The following is a 26,835-nucleotide window of genomic DNA, read 5'->3' on the forward strand; positions in this document are numbered from 1 at the left end:
TGTCCCTCAAGCCCCGCCCCACCCGCTGGCCCGTCAGGCCTCGCACCGCTCCCTGGCTCGTCGAGCTCCGCCTACCCCGACCCCTCTCCCGCCCCGTGCCTCGCCCCACCCTCCCGCCCCCTCCAACCCCACCGTGTCCCCCTAGTGTCAAGCCCTGGCCTGCCCCCGGTCCATCAGGCCCTGCGAGCCTGGCGAGAGTGCTCCCGGGCTCCGACAGTTCAGCAACAGAGGCTGCTCTACAAAACGGGAATTAACCTATGCTGAGATGGAGGTAGTAAGAGCTTCTCGGTATTGTAAGGTTAGCCAAGAGAAAGGAGAATAGACCCAAAGTCAGGCAAGCACGTTTTATTAACCTGCGGGGCTGCCCCGTAACAGTCAGAGGAGGCAGCCCTGAGCTTACAAAACGAGGGATTTACATGGGGTGAGAGGGGCATAAGGGAGTTTCAGGACTGAGATTATTTATTTATTTTTATTTTTATTTTTTTTGAGACGGAGTTTTGCTCTTGTTACCCAGGCTGGAGTGCAATGGTGTGATCTCGGCTCACCGCAACCTCTGCCTCCTGGATTCAAGCAATTCTCCTGCCTCAGCCTCCCGAGTAGCTGGGACTACAGGCGAGCGCCACCATGCCCAGCTAATTTTTGTATTTTTAGTAGAGACGGGGTTTCACCTTGTTGACCAGGATGGTCTCGATCTCTTGACCTCGTGATCCACCCGCCTCGGCCTCCCAAAGTGCTGGGATTATAGGCGTGAGCCACCACGCCCGCCAAGACTGAGATAATTTAACAGCTTGTAACGGGCACACAGATAGTTTGTTAACTTGTGACAGACTGATATTATCCTCTGACTTTTGTGGCGGTGGTTTTTTAAAAAACCCAGGATTTTACAGTTATGTGTCAAACAGGAATTTACAAGTATAAATAACAAACATTTGTTTTCCCTGTCCTTCCCGAAGCTGCTCGGATGGCTGTAATCAAGCTTTGCTTAATTGTAGTACGTCTAATACCCTTGACGTGGCGCCTAGAATAGGAGTTCTGAAATGCAGCTGCAGAGCAATGGTGGGGAGGAGTTACCTTGCGCGGAGGGGTTTTCTGAGGCAGCTTGTCCGAACATTCCAGCCTTTTAATAGGTAATAGAGGAGCGGCAACGTCTGGGGAGAGGCTAGATTGTAGGGATTGCTGTTCCTGGAATATTCTTGGAGCAGCATTGTATTTGGATTGTTTCATGGGTGAAAGCTTTAATGCGGTCCTGTAAAAACTGGGTGAGGAGCTGTAAGAGGCAGGGGCCAATGCTAGAAGTAGGAAAAGCGTTATGGCAGAACCTAGGAGGGGCAATAGCCAGGGTGCCCAGGAGTTACAGAACTAGTAGGGCCAGGTGAACTGTCTTTAAGTTTTTGTGCTTGGTCTTTGAGTTTTTGACAGCATTCTGAGGCAGCTTGTCCCTAACAGGTATAATGTACAAATGAAGAAAGATGCAGAAGTGGACTGTGTCGCACGTTACTCGGCCCTGAATCATTTACGGCCCTGAATCATTTACGCCTACGTTTGGATGTGTTCCCCCACCCCCAACCCCAGACACATGTGAGGCTCGTGGAGCAAGTGGAGGCCAACCGTGGGTTTGGTCAGGGGCTGCACTTGGCTGGCTGGGAGGGCTGAGGAGGGCAAGGCATACACCTGAGGGGATGACAGGGTGTCCAGGCTCGGCAGCAGAAGAGCAAAGGCTGGAGGGGGAGGAAAGGATCAGAAGTAGTGGTTTAAATATGTCAAGACTTCACCAGTAGAACAGGCCTGGGGTGCTAAGAGCCACCAAGAGGGTAGGAAAATAGTAGGAATTAGAAGAGTGCCAGTAAAAACGTGTCACCCAGGTTGGGCACGGTGGCTCACGCCTGTAATTCCAGCACTTTGGGAGGCCGAGGCGGGCGCATCACAAGATCAGAAGTGAGACCGGCCTGGCCAACATGGTGAAACCTCGTCTCTACTAAAAATACAAAAATTAGCTGGGCGTGGTGGTATGCGCCTGTAATCCCAGCTACTTGGGAGGCTGAGGCAGAAAAATTGCTTGAACCCGGGAGGCAGAGGTTGCAGTGAGCCAAGATTGCCCCATTGCACTCCAGCCTGGGCGACAGAGCAAAACGCTGTCTCAAAAAAACAAAAATAAACAAAAAACATGTCACCCCGGAGGAAGGAAGCTGCTGGAAGAGGTGGGTGGCCTGCTAGCCGGGACCCAGAGTCCTCCAGAGAAAAGGTAGTGAAGAGGGTCGGAGCCCCTGGGAGGAGGCCTGGCTCAGATCAAGGATTCTGCCAAAACCAGAATATGAAGGACCTCTTCTGAGAACGCCCACGACTCAGGAGGTTTGCTTATCAGGAAAAGGCATTCTAGAGGGCATAGTGGTAAAGTTAGGAAGGGAGACAGTGGAAGCTTGTGTCAGTGGAGTGAAAGTACAGGAAAAAAACAAAAGAAACAAAAAAGCCTTAAAATGAGGCAGCAGAAGGACTTTTTAGATTTTAGCCAGGAATGACAAGAATGTGAAGTATGGTAAGATTAGCAGGCTGGAAAGTTTTTAAAATAATTAGTCCCAGCTGTTCCCTGATGGATTGATCAGAAACCTGCAAAGAGAGGTGGCCAAATGACCTGAACTTTTATAACTATAAATAAGATTTTATTGCTACTTTAAGAGGTGGGCCCCTCCTCTTGTGATAACTGATAACAGCTATAACTTTTTTGAAGGTTAGAGACAGTCATTTCCAAAGAAAGTACTCACCATAAAAGTCCAATCAAAATATATATATATATATATATATATATTTTTTTTTTTTTTTCTTGAGACGGAGTTTTGCTCTTGTTACCCAGGCTGGAGTGCAATGGCGCGATCTCGGCTCACCGCAACCTCCACCTCATGGGTTCAAGCAATTCTCCTGCCTCAGCTTCCCAGGACTACAGGCACGCACCACCATGCCCAGCTAATTTTTGTATTTTTAGTAGAGACGTGGTTTCACCATGTTAACCAGGATGGTCTCGATCTCTTGACCTCGTGATCCACCCACCTCGGCCTCCCAAAGTGCTGGGATTATAGGCGTGAGACACCGCACCCGGCCTAAAATATATTAATTATTATAAAAATACCAAAACAGTTTAAAAATTATTTGAATTAAATTTAAATACAGACAGTAAACAGATCAGTGGTTGCCAGAGATTAGCAGAATGGGAGTGAAGTGTTGACTTAGGTGAAACAGTGGATTTTTAAAGATAGACTTTAATTCATAGAACAATTTCAGTTTCACAGCAAAATTGAACAGAAAATATAGTTCCCATATACACGCCTACTGCCACACAGGCATAGCATCCTCCACTGTCAACATCCCATACCAAAGTTGTACATCAGTGAACCTATATTGACATATCACCCAAAGTTCAGAGTTTGCATTAAGGTTCACTCTTGGTGTTTTATTCTGTGGGTTTTGGCAAATATATAATGACATGGATCCACCATTATGGTATATCACAGAATAGTTTCACTGCCCTGAAAATCCTTAGTGCTCCTGTTCATCCCTTTCTCCCTGCAACACCTGGCAACCACTGATCTTTCCACTGTCTGCATGGTTTGCCTTTTCCAGAATGCCATATAGTGGGAATCATGGAGTGGCTATCCTTCTCACACTGGCTTCTTTCCTTATATGCATGTAAGTTTTCTCCATGTCTTGTCTTACTAGTTCATATTTTTATTGCTGAATAATATTCCATTGTCAGGCTGTAACAATGTTTATTCATTCACCAACTAAAGGGCATCCTGGTTGTTTCTGTGTTTGGGCAATTATGAAGAAAGCTCCTACAAACATCTGTGTGCAGGTTTTTGTGTGGACATGTTTTCAACTCCTTTGGGTAGATACCAATGAGTGTGATTGCTGGATCATATTGTAAGAGTAAGTTTAGCTTTGTTTTGGGGGTTTTGTTTTGTTTTTTGAGACAGGGTCTTACTCTGTCATGGCTTAGGCTACAGTACAGTGATGTAATCATGGCTTACTGCAACTTTGAATTCCCTAGGTTCAGATGATCCTCCCACCTCAGCTTCCCAAATAGCTGGGACTATAGGCACAGTACTACCACGCCCAGCTATTTTTCTGTTTTTTTTTTTTTTAGAGATGGGGTTTCACCGTGTTGACTGGGCTGGTCTCAAACTCCTGGGCTCAAGCAGTCCTCCCACCTTGGCCTCCCAAAGTGCTTGGATTACAGGCATGAGCCGCAGTGCCTGGCCTAGTTTTATAAGAAACTTACAAACTGTCTTCCAAAGTGGTTGTATCAGCCAGGTCAGGTGGCTAACCCCTGTAATACAGCACTTTGAGAGGCTGAGGTAAGCAGATTATTTGAGCTCAGGAGTTCAAGACCAGCCTGGGTAACATGGCAAGACCCCTGTCTCTACTAAAAATACAAAAAAAAATAGCCAGAGTGGTGGTGGAGCCGAGATTATACCACAGCACTCCAACCTGGGCAACACAGGGAGACACTATCTCAAAAATAATAGTAATAATAATTTAACATGGGAAACTGGTCGCAAATATATCGGAGGGGTTAATTAAGAGCAAAAAGGGAACATGTGAGATTACCCAGAGAGTAGTAACTACGAGAAACTTTGGGCTGGAACTGTGAAAGGGAATATAGTTTTGCCCAGAGCTACTATCATTGACTCTGAGGCTGCTGACGATGGCATCTTTACCATCAACAGGCAGAAAGCCAGGAGCCAATACTCCAGCTTACACTGCAGGCATTCAATAGAGCAACAGCCACAGGAACCCACAAGCTCTGAACAGCTGAGGTTCCTGGAGCCTTTGCTACTACTGCTGGAACTAGGGCTAAGTGCTGCTGCTATAGCTGCTGTTCAAATCCCTCTCCTGAGCAGGAAGCCAAGCTCTAAATTAACTTCATTGTAGGTTATTCACTTATTTATTTATATTTTTGAAATGGGGTCTCGCTCTGTCGCCTAGGCTGGAGTGCAGTGGCCCGATCTGGGCTCCCTGTAACCTCCGGCTCCAGGGTTCCAGCGATTCTAGGAGTCAGTTTAAATAGAAACTGGAAGATTCCTATGAAGATTTTGTTGAAGATTCCATGAAGATTTTGTAAATGATGTTCACAAAATTTTATCAGCCTGATGCCTTTGGTGATGATGGGTATAGTCAATTTTAACTACCTTTTAAAATTATTTTATTCATGGCCTCTTCAGATGTTTTACCTTTTGTCAAGCCAATTTTAGTCATTTATATCTTCCTTTAAAACATCATCCATTTTGTGCCGAGCATGGTGGCTCATGCCTGTAATACCAGCACTTTGGGAGACCGAGATAGAAGGATTGCTTGAGCTCAGGAGTTCAAGATCAGCCTGGGCAACATAGTGAGACCTCATCTCTAAAAAAAACAGAACAAAACAACAACAACAAAAACAAATTAGCCAGGTGTGGTGGCACATGCCTGTATTTCAGCTACTTAAGAGGCTGAGACAGGAGAAGGATCACTTGAGCCTAGGAGGCAGAGGTTGCAGTGAGCTGAAAGCATGCCACTGCTCTCCAGCCTGGGCAACAGAGTGAGACATTGTCTCAAATAATCAGCCATTTCACTGAAACATTTAAATGTATTAATATAGAGTTATATATGTTAATTTCTTGCAATTTTTAAAGTCTCCATATCTGATGTAAGGCTTTTTTTTATTTCCATTGCTTTTGTCTTACTACCTTCCTTCTTAACATTTTACTTTTTTTTTTTTTTTTTTGAGACGGAGTTTGCTCTTGTTACCCAAGCTGGAGTGCAATGGCACAATCTCAGCTCACCGCACCCTCCGCCTCCTGAGTTCAGGCAATTCTCCTACCTCAGCCTCCTGAGTAGCTGGGATTACAGGCACACACCACCATGCCTAGCTAATATTTTGTATTTTTAGTAGAGATGGGGTTTCACCATGTTGACCAGGATGGTCTCGATCTCTTGACCTTATGATCCACCCGCCTTGGCCTCCCAAAGTGCTGGGATTACAGGCTTGAGCCACCGCGCCCGGCAACATTTTACTTTTTAATGAAGTATAATACACATTCCAAAATGTACACATAACATAAATGTACAGCTCACTAGATTTTCACAAACTGAACACATCATGCAGTGTTATCACCTCTAGAAAAGGAGCATAACTCATACCATGAAGCTCCTATGCTCCCTTCTGGTCTTTACACCCCTCCCCCAGCAGTAACTGCTGACCTCCTTCCTAACAGCAAAGGTTGGTGTGATGATTAATTTCATGTGTCACCATGGTTAGGCTATGGAGCCCAGTTCTTTGCTCAAACACTAGTCTAGTTGCTATGAAGGAATTTAATAGATGTGATAACATCTGCAATCAGTTAGGTTCTATGAAAGGGTCATATTAATATATATAAAGCAACCCCCAGATGCCAAAGGAGCTGGGAAACCAAAGAAAGAGGTAGACGAATCCAGTTTTTCAGGTTTTGGGTGATTTACTAGGGGATTATATTTATTGACTTATTAGGGGAACTTACAGACTGAAGTCTTGGGTCTTGCAGTCTTGGGTGGCTGCACCACGCCACAGCCCCCCAGACACACAGTTTATATCTTGGGAAAAAAGCATACATGCTCTGGAAGGAATGTATAGGTGGCTATGGGTGTCATAGCCTGTAATTTCTGCAACAACAAAGAAACTTACAATAAATAGGTGTTCCTACATAAATATTAATACATCAGCTAGACATTTGGAGGCATTCTCAAACTCAGGGTTAGTGGGAACTTACATGGTACATTGCCATTTTCAATTGGCTGGGGATGGTTCCTCATGCCTCTAATCTCAGCGCTTTGGGAAGCTAAGGCAGGCAGATCACCTGAGATGAGGAGTTCAAGACCAGCCTGACCAACATGGTGAAACTCCGTCTCTACTAAAAATAGAAAAATTAGCCAGGCCTGGTGATGGGCGCCTGTAATCTGGGCTACTCAAGAGACTGAGGCACAAGAACTGCTTGAACTGGGGAGGTGGACATTGCAGCGAGCGGAGATCACACCACTGCACTCCAGCCTGGGGGACAGAGCAAGACTCTGTCTCTAAAAATAAAAATAAAGTCACTCTTGTCCCTACAAATTGCCTTTAAGTAAAGGAGATTAACCTTGATAATGTAGCTAGGCCTCATCCATCCAATTGAAGGCCTTAAGATAAAAGACTCAAGTTTCCCAAGGAAAAAAGAATTCTGCCTCAAGTCTGTAACACAGAAATCCTTCTGGAGTTCCTAACCTACCCTGCAGACAAGAGACTCAAGACTGCAGCATCATTTCCTGACCCATATCTAGCCCACCAGCTTGTCTAAGGATTTTAAACTTAACAGCCTGCACAATCACATGAGCCAATTCCTTTTAAGATAAATCCCTTTTGTATTCCTAGAAATAAGAAAGATATAAATATTTTCTTGTTTCTCTGTAGAACCCTAACTGATGCAGATTTTATCCTGAGAGTAGTTCTGGAAGAAGAGAATCTGAAGGATGAATTTTTGGAATTGGTTCTGTAGTTTCTGGAATTGGTTTTCTAATCTGGTTGGATTTTAAGGCACTAATGACTACCTCCCATGGTAAAGGGAGCACCTACAGTGTGATATGGCAGTAGAGATACCCAAAATACTGCCATTGCACACTTCTACTCAAATATTTATGAGAGGCAAGTTCTGGGTGGCCACATATTTGCCACCTTAGGACATTTTTATCAAATTAATGACTATAATGAAATTGGCTGGTGCTGTTAATTGTGCTTGACAAGATAAGGAAAGAAAGGATGAACTCAGGGCTTCAAACTTCCAGCTCAACCACTATATAACTGAGTGGAAAGTTTCTGTATCTTCCCTGAAAACAAACAAATAAACAAACAAAAAGTACTTATCCTCTGTAGCCACAAACAAAAAGTACTTATCCCCTGTAGCCACAGAGCTGACATATCTGAAAGCCAAATCCAGAGTCTCATCTGCAAATGATTGAATTATGACACAAATTGAATTCCCAACCTCACAGGGAGCCTCTGCTGTTAAAGTAATGGCAGGAATTGGGAAGGAAAGGGTCCTGAATTGTTTCTCTCTCCTAGAGCCTTCATATGAGGACACCTAAAAATTTGAATGGGGACATGTGGGCAGATCCTGGTGAAGCTGGGGATATTGAGCTCCTAAATTCTGCAGAGTGTTCCCTGCCAGTAGAAGCAAGCCTTCCACCCCATCTGAGACATTGACTCTGCTCTCCCTCAGGAGCCTATGATGGCCTCTTCTGAGGTAGCTGCCTTAGAAGACACTGCTGATTCCTCAGGACCTACCCTAAGCACCCCTCTTTGCTTTTGGAACTATGACAAGACTCAAGTCCCTGCAGGCCATGAAAGGTGAGATACAAAGTGTGACTCAGGAGGTTCACTGTTCTCCAAAAGAACTGCATGATGGTTCCAATTTGTACAGACAAATCTGGGGAATAGCACAGACAAGTACATATACAGACAAGTCTGTGGGAGCGAGTGTTAGGGTGTGGGATAATGATGCAAGGAACATGAAGTTGGATGGGGTGCAGTTTATTGAGATAGGTCCACTAGTTAGATCTTCTGAATTCAGTGTTGCACCTCCAGGGCTTAGTAAAGGGCTCTGACAGTTTGGTTTGGCTGAAAGGTGGCCCACGCTAAATAAAGTTGAAAGGCCAGAGCTGACTTTGTGCACTGTAGAGGAAGGTATAGGGAGGTTGCAATGTTAGATTTCACATGTAACACCTGCTCACCCACTCTAGGAGCATCCAGAGGACGTACCTTTCACCATGACTGAGAATAAATCTGTGAGGCGAGCCCCTGCACCATCGAGGAGCTCCAGTAGCTGCTTTTCCTTGTAGGTCAGAAATTGTAGGGGGATCTATTGTCACAGAACTGGAGATCCTTAAATGCAGTGCACGTAACTGGTTTCTGGGATAGCAGGGGACAAGTGACAACACTTAATTGCCAAAAGCAAGGAGAGTATGTTTACCATAATGGGCACCAGAGTCAAAGCGATAATAATAGCCTGACTGGCAGAGACCTATGGCATTGGCTATTGATCATGGTGTCCCTAGAAGAGAGTAGACGGACAGCCTATTAAATTCTTACTTGATATGTATAATTAGAAGAGATCTAGGTCAAGTGAACAAAAACCTGACTTGAATCATAAAAACAGAGAGTCACAGCTCTTTACTCAATTCCCAGAATTGAACCAGTTTACAGACCTAGAATCCCTGAGTGAAGGGAAAGTGAAGTCACCTTGAAGAAGGACACTGCTATACTGTGAAAATGTATACTGTTAATCTTCCTCTCAGGTGTCTCCAAACGGACCTATGGTCTTTTACCATGGTGATTGTACATTGTGGAAAAGAAAATAATCAGACTTTTGTGGGATTACTGAACTGGCTCTGAACTCACACTGTTTCCAGGAGGCCCAAAACATCACTGTGGTCACCATTCAGAGTAGGGGCTTATGAAGGTAAGATGGTCAGTGGAGCCCAGGTCCATCTCACTTTGGGCCAGTGGGTCCCTAAACCCATCCAGTGGTTACTTTCCCAGTTTCAGGATGTATAACTGGTATAGACCAGTTACTCAGCAACTGGCAGAATCCCCACACTGGTTCCTGTGGAGTGAGGAACAGCTGGTTCCTGATACTGTGGTAGGAAAAGCCAAGTGGGAGCCACTAGAACTGCCTCTTCCAAGGGAAAATAGTAAACCAAAAACAATCCCAAATTTCTGAAGGAATTTCAGAGATTAGTGTCATCATTAAGGACTTGAACAAAGCAAGAATGGTGGCTTCTCCCACATCCCTTCAATGAGCTCATTTGGCTGTGCAGAAAAAAAGATGGATCTTGGAGAATGACACCTGTAGACTTAACCAGGTGGCCACCCCAGTTGCAACTCCAGTTCCAGATGTGGTTTCATTGCTTGAGTAAATTAACACATGCCTTGATACCCCGGTACTTGGTGCACAGCTATTGATTGGCAAATGCTTTTTCCTCAGTATCTATTAATAAAGATTGCCAGAAGTAATTTGCTTTCAGCTGGCAAGGCTAGCAATACACCCTTACTGTTTTGTTAGTCTGATCAGGCTGCCATAACAAAATACCACGGGCCTGGGTGGTTTAAACAACAGAAATTTACTTTTTCTTTTTCCTTTTTTTTGAGATGGAGTCTTGCTCTGTTGCCCAAGCTGGAGTGCAGGGCGTGATCTTGGCTCACTGCAACCTCCACCACTCTTCAAGCGATTCTCCTGCCTCAGCTTCCCAAGTAGCTGGGATTGAAGGTGTGCACCACTGCAACCAGCTAATTTTTGTATTTTTAGTAGAGACAGTGTTTCACCAAGTCAGCCAGGCTGCTCTCGAACTCCTGACCCCAGATGATCCACCTGCTTTGGCCTCCCAAAGTGCTAGGATTACAGGTGTGAGCCACTGCGCCCAAGAAATGTACTTTTGTGTGTGTGTGTCTTTTTGTTTTTTTTCCTTTTTGTGGAGAACGGGGTCTTGCTATATTGCCCAAGCAGGTCTCGAACTCCTGGGCTCAAGCTATCCTTCCACCTCTGCCTCCCTAAGAGCTGGGATTACAGGCGGGAGCCACAGTGCCTGGCAGAAATTTACTTTTTAACAGTTCCAGAGGCTAAAAGCCCCAGATGGAGATGCTGGCAGATTTGAATTCTACTGAAGACTCTCTTCTTGGCTTGTAGACTGCCACCTTTTCACTGTGTCCTCACACGGCCTTTGTTCTGTGCTTGTGGGTAGAGAGAAATCTCTGTTGTCTCTCTCTTCTTATAAGGCCACCAGTTCTATTAGATAAAGGCCCCCCCCTTACGATCTTATTTAATTTTGATTACCTCCCTAAAGGCCTTCCCTCCAGAAATAGTCAGATTTGGGGTGAGGACTTCAACATAAGAATTTGGAAGAATACAATTCAGTCTATAACAACTGTCTTATGTCAGGAGTATATTAAACTCACCATTCTTATCATAATATAGTCTTCAGGAATTTTGATCACCTTTCTCTTCGACAAGATATCATACCACTTTAGTTCATTGATGGCATTATGTTGATTGGATCTGATGAGCAAGATGTAGCAACTGCTCTAGACTTAGTGGTAAGAAATGTGCATGTCAGAGAATGGAGAATAAATCCAACTAAAATTCAGGGGCCTTCTCCCTCAGCGAAATTTCTAGGGATCCTTGCTTACAAAATGAAAGATAAGTTGTTGCATTTGGCTCCTCCTATAATCAAAAAAAGAGGTACAATGCCTTTTTGGATTTTGGAGGCAAGACATTCCTTATTTGGGTGTGCCACTCTAGCTCATCAACCAAGTGACCTGAAAAGCTGCTAGTTTTGAGTGAGGGCCCTTGGCCCCTAGTCCTACTACACAATCTTATCTGTTCCAGCCCCCATCTATGGACTCATGCAGAGTTTCCTATAATCAGTTGACTGAGAAAGATAAGACACAGATATACCAGGTGCATAGATGGTTCTGCGTGATATGCAGGCACCCCAATATGGACAACTGCAACATACTATTCCCTTACTGGGACAATCTGAGAAACGGTGCTGAAGGAATTCCTCCCAGTGGGGGCAATCCCCAACTTTGGGCGATGCACCCAGTGGTTCTCTTTGTTTGGAAGGAGATATGGCAAGAGGTATATTCACTTGTGAGATTTTGTTTGATGATCGGGGACTTGGAAAGAACATTTTTGAAAATTAGTGACAAAGAAATTTGATGTCTCTCTCTTTGAATGAATCAAAAAATGTGAAGATATTTGTGTCCCATGTGAATACCCACCAAAGGGAGACATCTACAGAAAAGGATTTTAATAATAGGATAGAATTACCTGTTCTGTGGCTACCAGGCAGCCTCTTTCCCTATCTGCTCCTGTCATGTTCAATGAGTTCATGAACAAAGCAGCCATGGTGTCAGGGATGGAGGTTACACATGGATTCAGCAGTATGGGCTTCCACCCACTATGGCTAACCTGGCTACACCCACTACTGAGTGCCCAATCTGTCAGCAGAGACCAATCCTGAGTCTCCAATATGGCACCATTCCCTGGTTGATCAGCCAGCTACAGGTGGCAGGTTGGTTACATTGGACTCCTTCCATCATGGTAGGTTGGCATTTCGTCCTTTCTGGAGTTGACACTTAGTCTGAATATGGATTTGTTCTCCCTGTACACAATGCCTCTGAACTATCCATGGATTCCCAGAATGCCATATTCGCCACTGTGGTAGATTCCACAAAGCATTGCTTCTATTCTATTCACTATTCTATTCAGCCTGCTGTTTCAGGATGGTGGGGAACATGGTAAGACCAGTGACTTCCTTGAGCCTGTGCCCATTGCTGCATTTTTCTTTTTTTTTTTTTTTGCTGTGACATGAGTGCTTTGATAAGAACAGTGGAATGGCCTTTTGAGGACATAGATACAGTGCCAGGTAGGTGGTAATGCCTTGCAGGGCTGGGGCAATATTCTCCAGGAGGCTGTATATACTCTAAATTAGCACCCAAGGGGCTGGGCATGATGGTTTATGCTTGTAAACCCTGCACTTTGGGAGGCTAAGGTTGGGGGATCACTTGAGCCTAGGAGTTCGAGACAAGCCTGAGAGACATAGCAAGGCCCTGTCTCTACAAAAAAAAAGTTTAAAAATTAGCTGAGTGTGGTGGCACGTACCTGTACTCCCAGCTACTCAGGAAGCTGATATGGGAGGGTCACTTGAGCCCAGGAGGTTGAGGTTACAGTGAGCCTTGATCATGCCTCTGCACTCCAGCTTGGGTGACAAAGGAAGACCCTGTCTCAAAACAAGTAAATATAAGTTAGCATCCAATATAGGATGCTGCTTCTCCCAGAGCCATGATACACAGGTCCAGGAATCGAAGGATGGAAATGGAAGTGGTACCACTCACTATTGCCCCTACACTGACCCACTAGCAAAGTGTTTTCTTCATGTCCTGTGACCTAATGCACTACTGATCTAAAAGTCTTAGTTCCAAAGGGAAGAACGATTCCACCAGGAAACGCAATAATGATTCCACTGAACCAAACACAACGATGATGCCACTGAACTCTAAGTTAAGATGCCACCCAGCCACTTTGAGCTCCTCGTGCCTCTGAGTCAACAGGCTAAGAAGGGAGATGCTGTGTTTCCTGGGATGATTGTTCCTGGCTACCAAGTGAAAATTGGGCTGCTACTCCTCCACGGAGCTAAGTAAGAGTGCATATGGAGTACAGGAGATCTCTTAGTACTCCTGTGATTAAAGTCAACGGAAAACTATAACAACCTAATTCAGGCCATACTGCTAAATGGTCCAAACTCTTCAGGAAGGAGGTTTGGGTCACCCCACCAGGTGAAGAACCATGTCCAGCTGAGGTGCTTGCTGAGAGCAAAGGGAATCTGGAATGGGTAGTGGAAGAAGTTAGTTATAAATACCAGCTATAACCACATGGCCAGTTACAGAAATGGGAACTGTAATGGTTATGAGTATTTCTTCCTTATTTGGTTACAAATGTGTGGTGTGTGTGTGTTTAGAAAATATCTTTGCCTTCTTCTCTCTCTTATATAACATAGACATATCTTAGTATTTCAGTTACAGGATATCAAAGAGAAAAGTAAACGTGACCCAAGAACCCTGCATCCTTCTCTGGGGAAGGGTTAGTGTGTCTCTGGTTTTACCCAAGATAGTTGAATCAGGGGAGATGCAAATGTGATTTTGCTATTATCTGGAGATTAAATATAGTTTAAGGAGATATGTATAGGTGCCAAGTTGACAAAGAGTTCACTGCAGTAGTTAATTTTGTGTCACTATGGTTAAGCTATGGTGCCCAGTTGTTTGCTCAAACACTAGGTCTAGAAGTTGCTGTGAAGGTGTTTTGTAGGTGTGACTAATGTCTACAATCCATTGACTTTAAGGAGATTACCCTCAATAATGAGAGTGAGCCTAACCCATTCAGTTGAAGGCCTTGAGAGCAAAGACTGAGGTTTCCCAGGGAAAACAAAGGAATTCTGCCTCAAGACTGTAACACAGAAATCCTACCAGACTTTCTGATTTGCTGACCTGCCCTACAAATTATAGACTGGCCAGACCTCACAGTCACATGAGCCAATTCCTTTAAATAAATTCCTTTAAAATATATCCATCTATCTCCTATTAGTTCTGTTTTGCTGTGAAACCGACTGGTACAGTTAGTTTCACTTGTTTTGTGCTTCCTGTACATGAAATTACACAACACATACTTTTCCTACCCAGCTCCTTTTGCTCTACATGGCGTTGGTGAGCTTCATCCACAGCTCACATCAGGTCCATCTGTGAACTGTGTGTGCACTGCAGGGTAAGACCAACTGTCTGCATGTGTAAAGTTGCTGTGAGACAGGAGCCAGCAGATGGCACTACGACATCTCATATGGAACTTGGAAAGGTCCTGTGACTGCGGGTTCCTAGGTGTCAGCCACAGCTGAATTTTTCAGTGGTCTGTCACAGGGCAGACAGCTTATTGTCAAACTGGAAATAAAATCTTTACATTTTTAAATTCGATGTTAATTAAGTCAATAAAATTTGGCCAGACACGGTGGCTGAAGCAGGCAGATCACTTGAGGTCAGAAGTTTGAGACTAGCCTGGCCAATATGACGAGACCACCCTGCTCCCCGACCCCGTCTCTACTAAAAATCAAAAAATTAGACGGGCATGGTGGTGTGTACTTGTAATCCCAGCTACTCGGGAAGCTGAGGCAGGAGAATTTCTTGAGCCCAGGAGGTGGTGGGTACAGTGATCAGGATCACGCCGCTGCACTCCAGCCTGGGCAACAGAGTAAGACTCTGTCTCAAAAATAAAATAAAATTGAAGTGCTCAGAACATGGGAGGCCTTCACAGAAGTAAGCTGTGGCAGGGGGCAGGAGAAGGGCTGATGTGCCCTGAGCCCAGCACTAGGGAGTGTCAACACGCTGGAAGGGTCTAGAACTTTACTTGCTGGCTAATGCACTGGGCCATCACAGACTTGAGGATATGAATGCTGGCAAGAGCTGTGTTATTTTTTATTTTTATTTATTTATTTTTATAGACAGGGTCTCACTCTGTGACCCAGGCTGGAGTGCAGTGATGCAATCATCGCTCACTGCAGCCTCAAATTCCTGGGCTCAAGTGATCCTCCTGCCTCAGCCTCCCAAAGTTCTGGAACTAGGCATGAACCACAGTGCCCAGCTAGAAGCCATGTTATTATTTACAACAATCACTATAGTCATAGTACCCATATTTCCTTGCCCTGTCTGAGCTCTAGCATGTGTGGTCGGCAGATGATACCTGCACGGGCAGTGGCTTGCAATTCAGGACCATCTCTGAGCTTGGGGATCCTGAATATTTGACAGTGGGCAGTAAGCCTGCCTTCTCATTTGCTCTGGAAAGAGCTACTCTATCTTCCAAGCAACTGCCCTTTGTTGTAAGCAGTGTAAGCAAACTACTTTTTGCTTTGGAGACAGACACTGTTATTTGTCTTCCAAGGCTGTTCATTCCACTAACATTCTTGGAAAGGTAACCCGGAACAAAGGGAAGCCAGTGTCTCATTGCAAGACATACAAACATGTGAAACACTCAGGGATATTCGTCTGGCAACAGGAGTATAGAGGATGAGGAGGGTCCTCTTCCTCTGGGAGGTGTAGTGGGGGGGGAAATGTGCTGCTAGAATGGAGAAGGTGGCTGCCAAATGCACCTCTAGTCTTTCTGAGAATTTACGTCAGTCCTCTGTGCCAGGAGGCTGCAGTCTGCACAGTAATGGGCTGCCTGGGGCCCATGGCCTTGAGTGGCATTCCCCTTCAAAACTTTTGGATAGACGTTTTCTTCTTGTCTCCCCATAGCAAGCACTGGAGAAAATGTCACACAGACATCCTTTACTCCTCACTCCTGTGCTCTGGAGGGGAGAGCCTATCTAAAACTAAGAGAAGCCCCGAGTGCACATTTTTCATTCTAATTGAAGCCGAAGGCAAGAAAAGGCTCTTGCAGGGCCAGTAGCAGTGCTGAGAAGGGCAAAGCCAGGTGGCAGGAGCCGAGGAGAGCTACCTTTCTATCTTAGGTCAACAGTCCTGGTACTGAGGGAAACCCTTGCTATTCTAGCCTCTCTCTTAGGGTGCAAGCAGCAACAGATGGGGCAGGGATGAAGGGCTCAATCTCTTTCTTGTGAAGGGGTCAGAGAGCATTTTGGATGGCCTTGGCAAGAAGAGTATATGTTGCAGGCCTGGGACACCTGCAGTGACTGGGAATAAGGGAAGGGCGATCTTCCTTCCTAACTTCCCTGGGATTTTTCCTTCCCACTATAATTTGTATTATGTACTGAAAGGACACAATTGGAGTAAAATTACAGAGTAACAGACTTTTATTGGTGGAAAGGACTCAGAGATGGCCTAGTCCAGTAGTTTCTTGGCTGAGATCCTGGGACTACTCAGGCCTCCATGGATAGGTTTCAGGGATCCAACCTTCTCCTAATGTGACATGTTTGACTCTCCGGAAGTTTGTCAGGTAGCTGGGATCAAACCATTGCCAGGTGATGGGTAAGTAACAGAACAGATGGGTCTCTGGAGTTTGGGCAAGAAGAGGTCTGTGTAGCCAGGTAGAGTCCGATGTGGCTGGGCATCAGGAAGCAGACTTGAGTCAGAGAAGTTCTCAGGCCATTGTGCATTGCCATGGCAATGGCAGCAACCTTGGGTCCAGCAGCTTCAGCGTCCTCCACCGTAACCTGCAGGAAGGAAACTATGCTGCCTTATGTCAAGAATTTAGTATTTAAGCAACACAGTAAAAAACAGCTAGGTGTCCCTATTTACATCGACTTTGCTGGAGTGTGAGATTCATTTTGCGAGTCCTCGGGGAGAACACTGTGTAGACAAGACAGGACCCCAGGTGCCAGACTGGAAGGACGTGGACTCATCCTGTAAATAGAGGACAGCAGTTGGAAGTCCATAAGCAAGGAAACTGGCAATCGCTGCAAGAACTGCAGGAATTGCCTCTGGTAGACACTGGAAGAATGAGAGAGTAGGAAGGAAACACAGGGTCTTCCCAAGCGTTCTTTGCCCGGCACACAGTAAGGGCTTAAAAATGTTTGGAGAGAGAGGGAGGAAGAGAGAAATCTTCACGATCAGTTCTACCAACATACATTGCAAGAGTCAACTGGTATACACTTCAATCTTTATATAACGGGAGAAATAGAAATGCATGTTGCCACCAGTCCTTCCCACTGCTATTGTAACTAACGTTTGCACCTCCGCTTCCCCTTGTCACAGAGGGCAGTCACTGTTCCCAAGTTCTCATGTTGTAATGGGGCTTGTTGTCCTGGGACTTGAGAAAGAAAATTGAGTTTTCAGTTAATGCGACCACTACCCCAGGGCCCGTTTATTTGGAACAGCTGATGTGTAATGCTATAGTCTAGGGAGAAAATGGAAATTTTTTTGTAGGTCACTTTTAAGGAATAGTTTGAGACGGCTCCGGAAACTTTGTGAGCCCTTTGAGTTCCAATTTTCTAGGTGAAGATTTAGTCCTCACTTTGACATTTCAACCAAGTTCTTTTTTTTTGAGACAGAGTCTCACTCTGCTCCTGGGCTGGAGTGCAGTGGTGTGATCTCAGCTCACTACAACCTCCACCTCCCAGGTTCAAGCAATTCTGCCTCAGCCTCCTGAGTAGCTGGGACTACAGGCGCAGGCCACCATGCCCAGCTAATTTTTTTGTATTTTAATGGTGACTGGGGTTCACCATGTTGCCCAGGCTAGTCTCAAACTCCTGAGCTCAGGCAATCTGCCTGCCTCAACCTCCCAAAGTGCTAGGATTACAGGCATGAGCAACTGTGCCTGGTGCAAAGTTCATTTTGAACAGCACAGTGTGGTGGCTGAATAATGGTCCCCGAAGTATATCCATGTCCCAATCCCCAGAACCTGTGAATAGGTTACTTTACATGGTAAAGGACCTCTGTAGATGTGAGGAAGTTAAGAACATTGAGATGGGGAGATGGTCCTAGCTTATTTGGGTGGGCCCAGTATAATGGAAGAGTCCTTGTAAGGGGGATGCAGGAGAGTCAGAGTCAGAGGAGGTGATGTGATTACAGTGATAGGGCCATGTCTTGCAGTGAGACACTGGCTTCCCTTTTTTCTTGGTCACCTTTTCAAGAATGTTGGTGAAATGAACAGCCTTGGAAGACAGACAATAGTGCTTTCTCCAAAGTAAAGGGCAGTTTGCTTACACTGCTTACAACAGCTGCTTGGAAGATAGAAAGAGTAGCTCTTTCTAGAGCAAATGGACAGCCCTGGAAGCTGGGCAGGTGCTATGGTCTGAATGTTTGTGTCTCCCCAGATTCATGTGTTTCATTATAATCCCCAAGGTGATGATACTGGGAGGTGGGGTTTTGGGGAGGTGATTAGGTCACGAGGGTGGAGCCTCATGATTGAAACTGGAACTCTTGTAAAAGAGACCCACCAAGAGAGCTAGCTCACCCCTTCCAGTGAGAAGATGAACCCTCTCCAGACACCAAATCCATCTTAATCTTGGACTTCCCAGCCTCCACACTGTGAGAAATACATTTCTGTTGTTTAGAAGCCAACCAACTTGTGGTATTTTATTATAGTAGCCCAAACAGACGAAAGCAGAATGGATATTCTCCAGGGGCCTCTTTAAGACTAATTTTGTTGAGCTTCTGATCTCTAGAACTGTAAGAACAAATTTGAGTTGTTTTAAGTGAAGCGTGTGGCCATCTGTTACACAGCAAGCACTGGATTCTCATGAAGAATGCTCTGTCGGTCCCCCCTCCCCCTGAGAACTGTGCTGGCCTGGCACAGTGGTCTTCAGCTTTACTTTCTCTTGGAATCTTGTGGAAAACTTTTGAAGATCCTCTTGCCCAGGATCTGCCCCAGATTAACTAAATGAGAATCTCTGGGAGTAGGACCCAGCATCGTCATCATTATTACTTTTGTAAATAGAGAAATAATCCACATGACACTGAAATGTACATATATTAGATGTTTGCTTCAAAGACACTTGACAGTTTTAGACACTCCTGTAATCACCATCCACAACGAGATACAGAGCATCCCCATCACGACAGAAAATTATGTCTATGACACCCCTTGCAATGAACTCCAACCCCAAGAGGCAACCACTTTCAGACTTTCATCACCATAGATGAGTTTCCTCTCTTCTTTGACTTCATATAAATGAAATCACATGGCTTGTTTCTTTGGTGGGTCTGGCTTCTTTGCTCAAAACAATGTTTTTGAGATTCACCCACATGGTTGTATGTTCCTTTTTATTGCTGAGTAGCATTTGGTTATATGAATATATCATGATGTATTTATCCATTTTGATGGTAATGGATTTTTTAATTGTTTACAGTTTTGGGCTATTATGAATGAGGCTGAGGTTTTGAAGCAGGGCCACAATCTTTGACAATCTCATCAGAAATGGTTTCTATAGCCCCTCCCACTGGAGCCAGGCAGGTTTACGATTGCTTCAACCAATGGAAACTACTGGAAATTATATTGTTACAGATGAATTTTGTCCCTCAAAATTCCCATGTCAAAGTCCTAATCCCTAGTGTGGCTATTTGGAGGCAGGACTCTTAGGGAGGCAATTACAATTAAATGAAGTCATAAGAGTGCGGCCCTAATTCAATAGGCCTGACATGTACTCGAAAGAAGAAGAGGAGACACGAGAGCTCACTCTCCCTCCCTCCCTGCACAGGTGCAGAGGGGAGGAACTGTGAGCACACAGCAAGAAAGTGGCTATTCACAAGCCAGGACCTGACCCTGCTGGCATCTTGATCTTGGACTTCCAGCCTCCAAAACTGTGATGAAAAAACAAATATCTACTGTTTAAGCCACCCGTCTGTGGTATTTTATTATGTCAGCCTGAGTAGACACTACAGACCCTGTGTTACCTCGGAGGCTGTGATATAAAAGGCCATGCAAAGAAAAAGCCAGGCAGCTTCCCAGAGTGGGGAGTTTTCTGGGAACGCTGGCTTTAGGGCCTTGAGCCCGCCATGCTGGGAGGCCACTGCAGACACCACAAATGGAAGTCCTGGCTGGGCCCAGTCTTCAGCCACGCAGCCCCAAGACTAGCATGTGAGTGGGAGAGCCACTGGGGACAATCCATGCCCAACCCTGGCAATCATGGGGCAGACGAGCTGCTCAGCTGTGCCCCTTCTCAGTTCCAGACCACTGGCGGAACCAGTAGGCATGAAAAACACTGGTTGTATTTCACCGAGGTGGAAGCATTTTTTTAGTTACGGTGGATAACTAGAACAATCTTACATGAGCATTCTTGGAGAAGTCTCTTTTGGGAACCTATTCATTTCTCTCCCCATTAAGTGCATAGGACGGAATTTCTATGTTGAAGACCAATGTTGTTATACAGATTTGCTCTAGTTCTTCAATGTGGCTGTCCTATTTTACACTCCCCACGGCCACGGGTGAGAGCTTCAGTCACCCTACATCTTTGCCGACATTGATGTGATCATCTTTTTGAGGTTAGCCCTCCTAGTGGGTGTGAAAGGACATCTCATTGTCATTTTATTTTCAGTCTTGACTACAAATGATGTTGAGCATCTCTCTATTTGCTTATTGGCTATTCTTATATCAGCTTTTGTGAAAGGTGTTCAGGTCTTTTGCCTATTTGTAAACACTGTGTTGTTTCTCTTTCAATAGTTCATTTGCAGGAATTCTTTTTTCCGGGAGGGATTCTTTATATATTCCATTTATAAGACATTTGTGAGATAAATGAGCTGTGAATATTTTTTCCCAGTCTATGTGACGTTAGTAGTCTTCAAAGCTCTTCAGGTGACTCCAGCATGTAACCAAGGTTGAGGCCTTTGGCCTATTGCTTATTTCCTTCTTTTCCTGGAGGGACAAAACTGGAGTCCAGTATGCAGGGTTGGGAATCAAATAGTCTGACTTTGACTTGACTCCAACACTTGCCTAGGGTCTCATGATAGGCAAGTGTTGGAGCCAAGTCAAATATTATATAATATAGAAAATGCAGCTTATAACCTGGGAGCTGAATGCTTTTGTGGACTGTCAAATACTGCTCTTGTTCTGGAATCTATCTGCAAATTGTATGTGCACAATAGAAAGCAATTCACAAAACACAAGCAGTGAAATGGCATAAGGTTTCTATAAAGGCAGCAGACATAGAAACATGTCTATCCCGAGAAGGCTACACAGAGGAGGAAAAAGTGTGGCATTTCGCAGCTGGACGTGCAGGTTCCTGGGTTCCCCAAATCCTCCCAGGCACATGCAACTACCAATCTCCCTGCCAGAAGAGAGCACATTGTCAGGCATACCAACATACCCTTTGGCACTCTAAGGGGCTTTACCCACAGTTTAGCACTCCTGCCTGTTCTGAGGACCATGCCCCAGGAGCAGACATGCAAAACAACATACCCTTCTGACAGCCCGTTGCCTATCAGATGAGTCAGACCACTCCAAGCTGCTGGGCGGGAGCCAGAGCAGATGGGTCTGGCCCACCCGTGTGTATCCCACCAGCGGAGGGTGTGTCCCTCTATCTCTCTCCTTTTTCTTTCTTTCTTTTTTTTAAGACAGAGTCTCCCTCTGTCGCCCAGGCTGGAGTGCAGTGGTATGATCTTGGTTCACTGGAGTCTCCGCCTCCAAGGTTCAAGTAAGTCTCCCACCTTAGCCTCCCAAGTAGCTGCATGTGCACCATCACACCTGGCTAATTTTGTATTTTTAGTAGATACAGGGTTTCCCCATGTTGGTCAGGCTGGTCTTGGACTCCTAACCTTCACCCCTCTCGGCCTCTAAAAGTGCTAGAATTATGGCTGTGAGGCATCATGCCCAACCTGTCTCTTTTTTATTCTACTTTCTTTGGTACTTCTCTCTCTCTCCTACTGTCCTCCTTGAGACTAGACTCATACTCCGCTGTCATTTGTCCAGAGCAGAATGCTGCTCCCACATGTCTTGCCCTAGGCCATGTCTCCTGACACATTTGGCTACTCTTTGGTATCTAGAAACACCCTCAAGGGGCAGAGGTGGATGGAGAGCTGAGGAGGCAGATTAGGGGTTAGGGGCCTGAACAGAGCTGACCATTAGCTGGGAAGTCCCAGTTCAGCTTACTGGTGGGCATCTATTCTGATTCATCAGAGTCCTCACTGTCTGGCCCTTATGTGTTTTGAATATCTCCTCTAGGTCTGGGGACACAGAAGAAGGGCAAGCAGTCCCTGTGTTGAACTAGAAAAAGCCATGCTGAGCACAAGCTTTGCAGGCAGCACTGAGTCCTTGGACCCTCCTGCAGCTGAGTGCCCTATCTCCCATGTGCCTCTGTGACTGTGTCTATGCTGTATGGAAAAGGGCACCTTTAGCTCCTGAGTGCAAAAGAGAGATGGAAACAAACCAAGCCATTAGCACAAGAAGGGTCAGGTCAGCTAAACTTAGCTAATTTAACATCAAAGTTTTGGGAGAAAGATTATGGAGTCTGGGCTTCTTTCCCTTTGGCTCATCTTTAGAACAGGAGGATGCTCCTTGTTCAGTCCCTTGAGGTTTTCCTGCATCAAGCTCTTGAATATAACAAGAATAGCACTAGGCCATAGAGAATAATTTGCCAGGCAATTATTAAGTGTTTTCCGAAAGTGATGTTGCTTTGCAAAATATTTTAAAATAAATTGAATGTGCATTTCCACTTAGAGATGAAGAGAAGCATGTCACTTGGCTTCATTTAATAATGATTTAGATGATGGTAAGAAGAGCAAGTAAATTCAAATTACATTATTGATTTTCATGATCATAAATTAGAATCCAACAAAAATAAATGACAGATATTTTCTCTATGTGAATACATTTTAATTCTTAGAAAGTTGCATGAAAAATACATATTAGCCACTCTATGTGATGAATGGATATGCTGACATTGGTATTTATAAAATCCTTGTAGAGTCCAGGCCTTCACAGTGAATTACCATACAGTCATTTTTCTCTAGTGACACTGAAGGACGATGTAATGGTTTCTTCTGCATGGCTTCTGTTTCTGCCAGTTAGTGGCTGCCCTGCCTTATGATAGATGTTTTCCAGTCAACTTACAGAGCTTGCTAATAATAACTCAATATTCATGGAGTAGTCTGTATCACTAATGAAATTAAATTAAAAAAACAAACCTTAGTCTACATTTTTAGGCTGGTCTACATTTTTAGGCAGGCACCTGTAATCCCAGCTTCTTGGGGGGCTGAGGCAAGAGGATCACATCTGTGTGTGTGTGCATATATATGTATTTGTGATTCATCCATCATTATACTGATTCCATTTTTCACATTAAATTAAGGGTGTTTTCCGTGTAAAAGATTGGGGTAAGAAGGGAGATTTTATATCCACTCAAGGTCACTTACAGGTGAGAGGTTTGGAATCAGGAGCTCGCACCTAGAAACAATGTTTCTGTCTCTGGACAGCATGAAGACAATTGCTGCCAAGGTTTCTCATGCCTCATTGTACCCAGATCATAGTTTGGTCAAGGTAGAATAGGGGACTAATACATTTTGGCAAATGCAAATATATTTGTTCAAATCATAAATGAATGAAAGTCAACTCATATATTCTTTTATCCTAAAGTTTTTAATTGTGCTCGTATATGTGAACAGTTTATATAGTGTTTACCTGTGGAACATAAACTGTAAGACTGTGGAAAGTTCTACATCGTACTAAGAATATTCCTGAGATTCTCCTAAACTCTATAACTCTCAGACTGTCTACAGACTGGAATTTACTTTAACCACCACCACCACCTTTACCTTTATCCCTTCTTCCCTTATCCAGATGTAACAGAAGACTCGAAACAAATCCCAGACCCCACTGAACAGCATGGTGTCTAGCAGCTCCTGAGTACCACTTTGCAATGATCAGCTTGTCGAGGCTCCAGCTGACCTCACACAAATGCAACCTCACACCACCCTGCCTGTAGTGCACTCTGCTCAGAGTTCTCAGTAGATAGTGATGCCAGGGGTGCACAGTCGTAGCCCTCTCAGTGCCCATGCATGCACAGGCCATGCTTGTGGGGTGTGAACTCCCTGTGGGGTGAGCACTGTCCAGTAGGATGCAGGATGGCTGGCCCCAAAACCATACTCTCCAGTGGACTCCTCCTCCTTCCCTTGTTTCCCTTGGTTGTTCCTCCTGCTCCCTGGGCTTGTTCTCCTTGATAACATAGAGCACATTAGCCTTTGCTTCAGACTCTGCTCTCTGAGCCTCCCATGCTGAGACAAATATATACTTTTAACATCTGGTTCTCCCACTTTCAAATTGGGGATAATAATACCTTCCTCATGAGGTTACTTTAAAGGTTAAATACAGATATTTATTTATTTATTTTAGAGACAGAGTTTCACTCTGTTGCCCAGGCTGGAGTGCAGTGGTGTGATCATAGCTCACTGCAGCCTTCAACTCCTGGACTCAAGCCATCCTCCTGTCTCAACCTGCCGAGTAGCTAGGCCTACAGGTGCACACCCCCATATCTGGCTAATTTTTTCTCTTTTGGAGATGGATTCTTGCTCTGTCACCCAGGCTGGAGTGCAGTGGCACAATATCAGCTCCTTGCAGCCTCTGCCTCCCTGGTTCAAGCTTCAAGTGATTCTCCTGTCTCAGCCTCCAGAGTAGCTGGGACTACAGATGCCCACTACCATGCCTGGCTGATTGTTGTATTTTTAGTAGAGATAGGGTTTTACCATGTTGGCCAGGCTGGTCTCAAACTCCTGACCTCAGGTGATCCACCTGCCTTGGACTCCCAAAGTGCTGGAGTTACAGATGTGAGTCACTGTACCTGGCTCCAGCTAACTTTTTATGTTGTACAGACAGGCTCTCACTTTGTTATCCAAGCTGGTCTTGAACTCCTGGCGTCAATTGATCCTCCTGCCTCAGCCTCCTAAAGCGCTGAGATTACAGGTGTGAGTCATGGCACCCAGCCCCAAATATAGGTTATTTGGATGGCAGTACTTGTGGAGTATAAAGTTACAGCATAGAACTGCTTTCTCCTACTAGTTCTTTCCTTCAGGTCCCATATTCTGAATAGGATAATCTTGGGTTTTCCTGCTACCTATTTTGCACTAAGTTCTCCAATAAAGAGCACCTCCTGCTTTCCTGGACCCTGTATTTTTTCCTTGACCCTGTATCCTTCTTCATTGTCCGATACTTGGTTGATTCTACTTGCAACTAAATCAATATAATATACCTACCACCACCAACCTGTGTGTCTTCCTAATTATCACTGCTGTGCTTTTTTTCACCTTGTGACTATCTAGGATATCTCTATCCGTAGGAACCTATGATCTCCGAGAAGTCCTAATTACCACTGCTCCATTCTGATGCACATGTCAAGTGATGAGATCTCACTTTATTTTCAAACCTCTTAAGGGTTGAAGTGTGATTTAGTATATCAGCAAACAACCAAACCAATTCAAAAGCTATACCTTTATGATTATACTGGAACTGAAATATAATATTGTTTGCTATAGAATGGAATTGGTATAAAGTGATTTTTTTTTTTTTTTACTATATTACTATTATACGTCCATCAGCCTTTTTGGGTTGCAATCATAAATACAGAGAAGATTTATTGGAGAGCTGCTGAGGCTCACAGAATCAACAGGAGCCTAGAGAACAGGAGGGAAGCAAGGCAGTGTTGAAAGCAATGGAAATTGTTAGCATACATGTATTCATTCAATAAGCATTTAGTGAGCATTTACTACGTGCCAGTATTTTAACCAGTCTCCTACTGGTTGGCATCCAATTTGTTGCTATTATAAACAGTGCAATCTACTGAATAAATTTTTTTTTAAATGCATTTTCTAGAGATGTATTTTTTACGTGAATTCTTCACTGAGCTCACTAGCATATTGTTTTTCACTTGAGGGGAATTTGAGTACAGGTCTTTGCATATGATCTTGAACTCTATAATGCTAAACGTTATTTCCTTGAATGATACATTGACTTCTGCAAATAAGTCATTAAGACAAAATATTTATGTATTTATTTATTTTTGAGATGGAGCCTCATATTGTCACCCAGGTTGGAGTGCAATGGTAAGATCTCAGCTCACTGCAAACTCCGCCTCTCAGATTCAAGTGATTCTCATGCCTCAGCCTCCCAAGTAGCTGAGATTACAGGCGTGCACTACCACGCCCAGTTTATTTTTTGTATTTTTAGTAGAGACAGGGTTTCCATGTTGGCCAGGCTGGTCTAGAACTCCTGACCTCAGACAATCTACCTGTCTCAGTCTCCCAAACTGCTGGGATTACAGGCATGAGCCACCATGCCTGGCCTATTGTTTATAGAAATGTCCCATGGTTCATTTCTTTTCCTTGAGCAGCTAAAATATAAACGTTGGTGTGCCTATGAAAGCTTTTTTGGTAAATGCCTACCTATTTTGCTGTTGAAGTACCTAAAAGATCAAGAGGGGCTGCTTGATCATATAAATGGAGTGTTTTCCTCCTTTACTAATCAATACTACTGGCTTGGGAACTAATAAAACCTATTATGCATCAAGAGCCTTATAAGTGTGATGCAGGCAAAGCTGGTGAGTAGACAGTAGCTCTGGGTCATTTTCCTTGACAACACAGAGACCACTGAAGCCAACAGGAGGATGTTCTGGTGCTGATGCAGAGAGGAAAGTCCACATGAGAACACTCGTAGTGATGTGCAGCACATTCCATCCCTACTCAGTGTCCTCATGCTACATGCAGACGGCTGAGACTGCATGGTGACTGTATTAAGCCCAGACGCCCTCACTGTCATGCCAGCCCTCGAGTATGATACTGAGAGTGTGAAAGGGAAAATGTGTTTTTCTATGACCTGTGGT

General features: G+C 44.6%; 1 long non-coding RNA gene across 1 annotated transcript; it reads left to right on the top strand.

Moving 5' to 3' along the window:
- Positions 1–175: 175 nt before the first annotated feature.
- LOC108588040 (uncharacterized) lies at positions 176–25,220 on the top strand. The gene is made up of 6 exons (XR_004732853.3): positions 176–271; positions 1,447–1,578; positions 3,613–3,678; positions 8,259–8,386; positions 9,334–9,497; positions 23,805–25,220. It is a non-coding gene; the product is annotated as an uncharacterized LOC108588040 (long non-coding RNA).
- The last annotated feature ends 1,615 nt before the right edge of the window (positions 25,221–26,835 follow it).

This window comes from Callithrix jacchus, chromosome 13, assembly GCF_049354715.1.
Source record: "Callithrix jacchus isolate 240 chromosome 13, calJac240_pri, whole genome shotgun sequence".
NCBI classification, from domain to species: domain Eukaryota; kingdom Metazoa; phylum Chordata; class Mammalia; order Primates; family Cebidae; genus Callithrix; species Callithrix jacchus.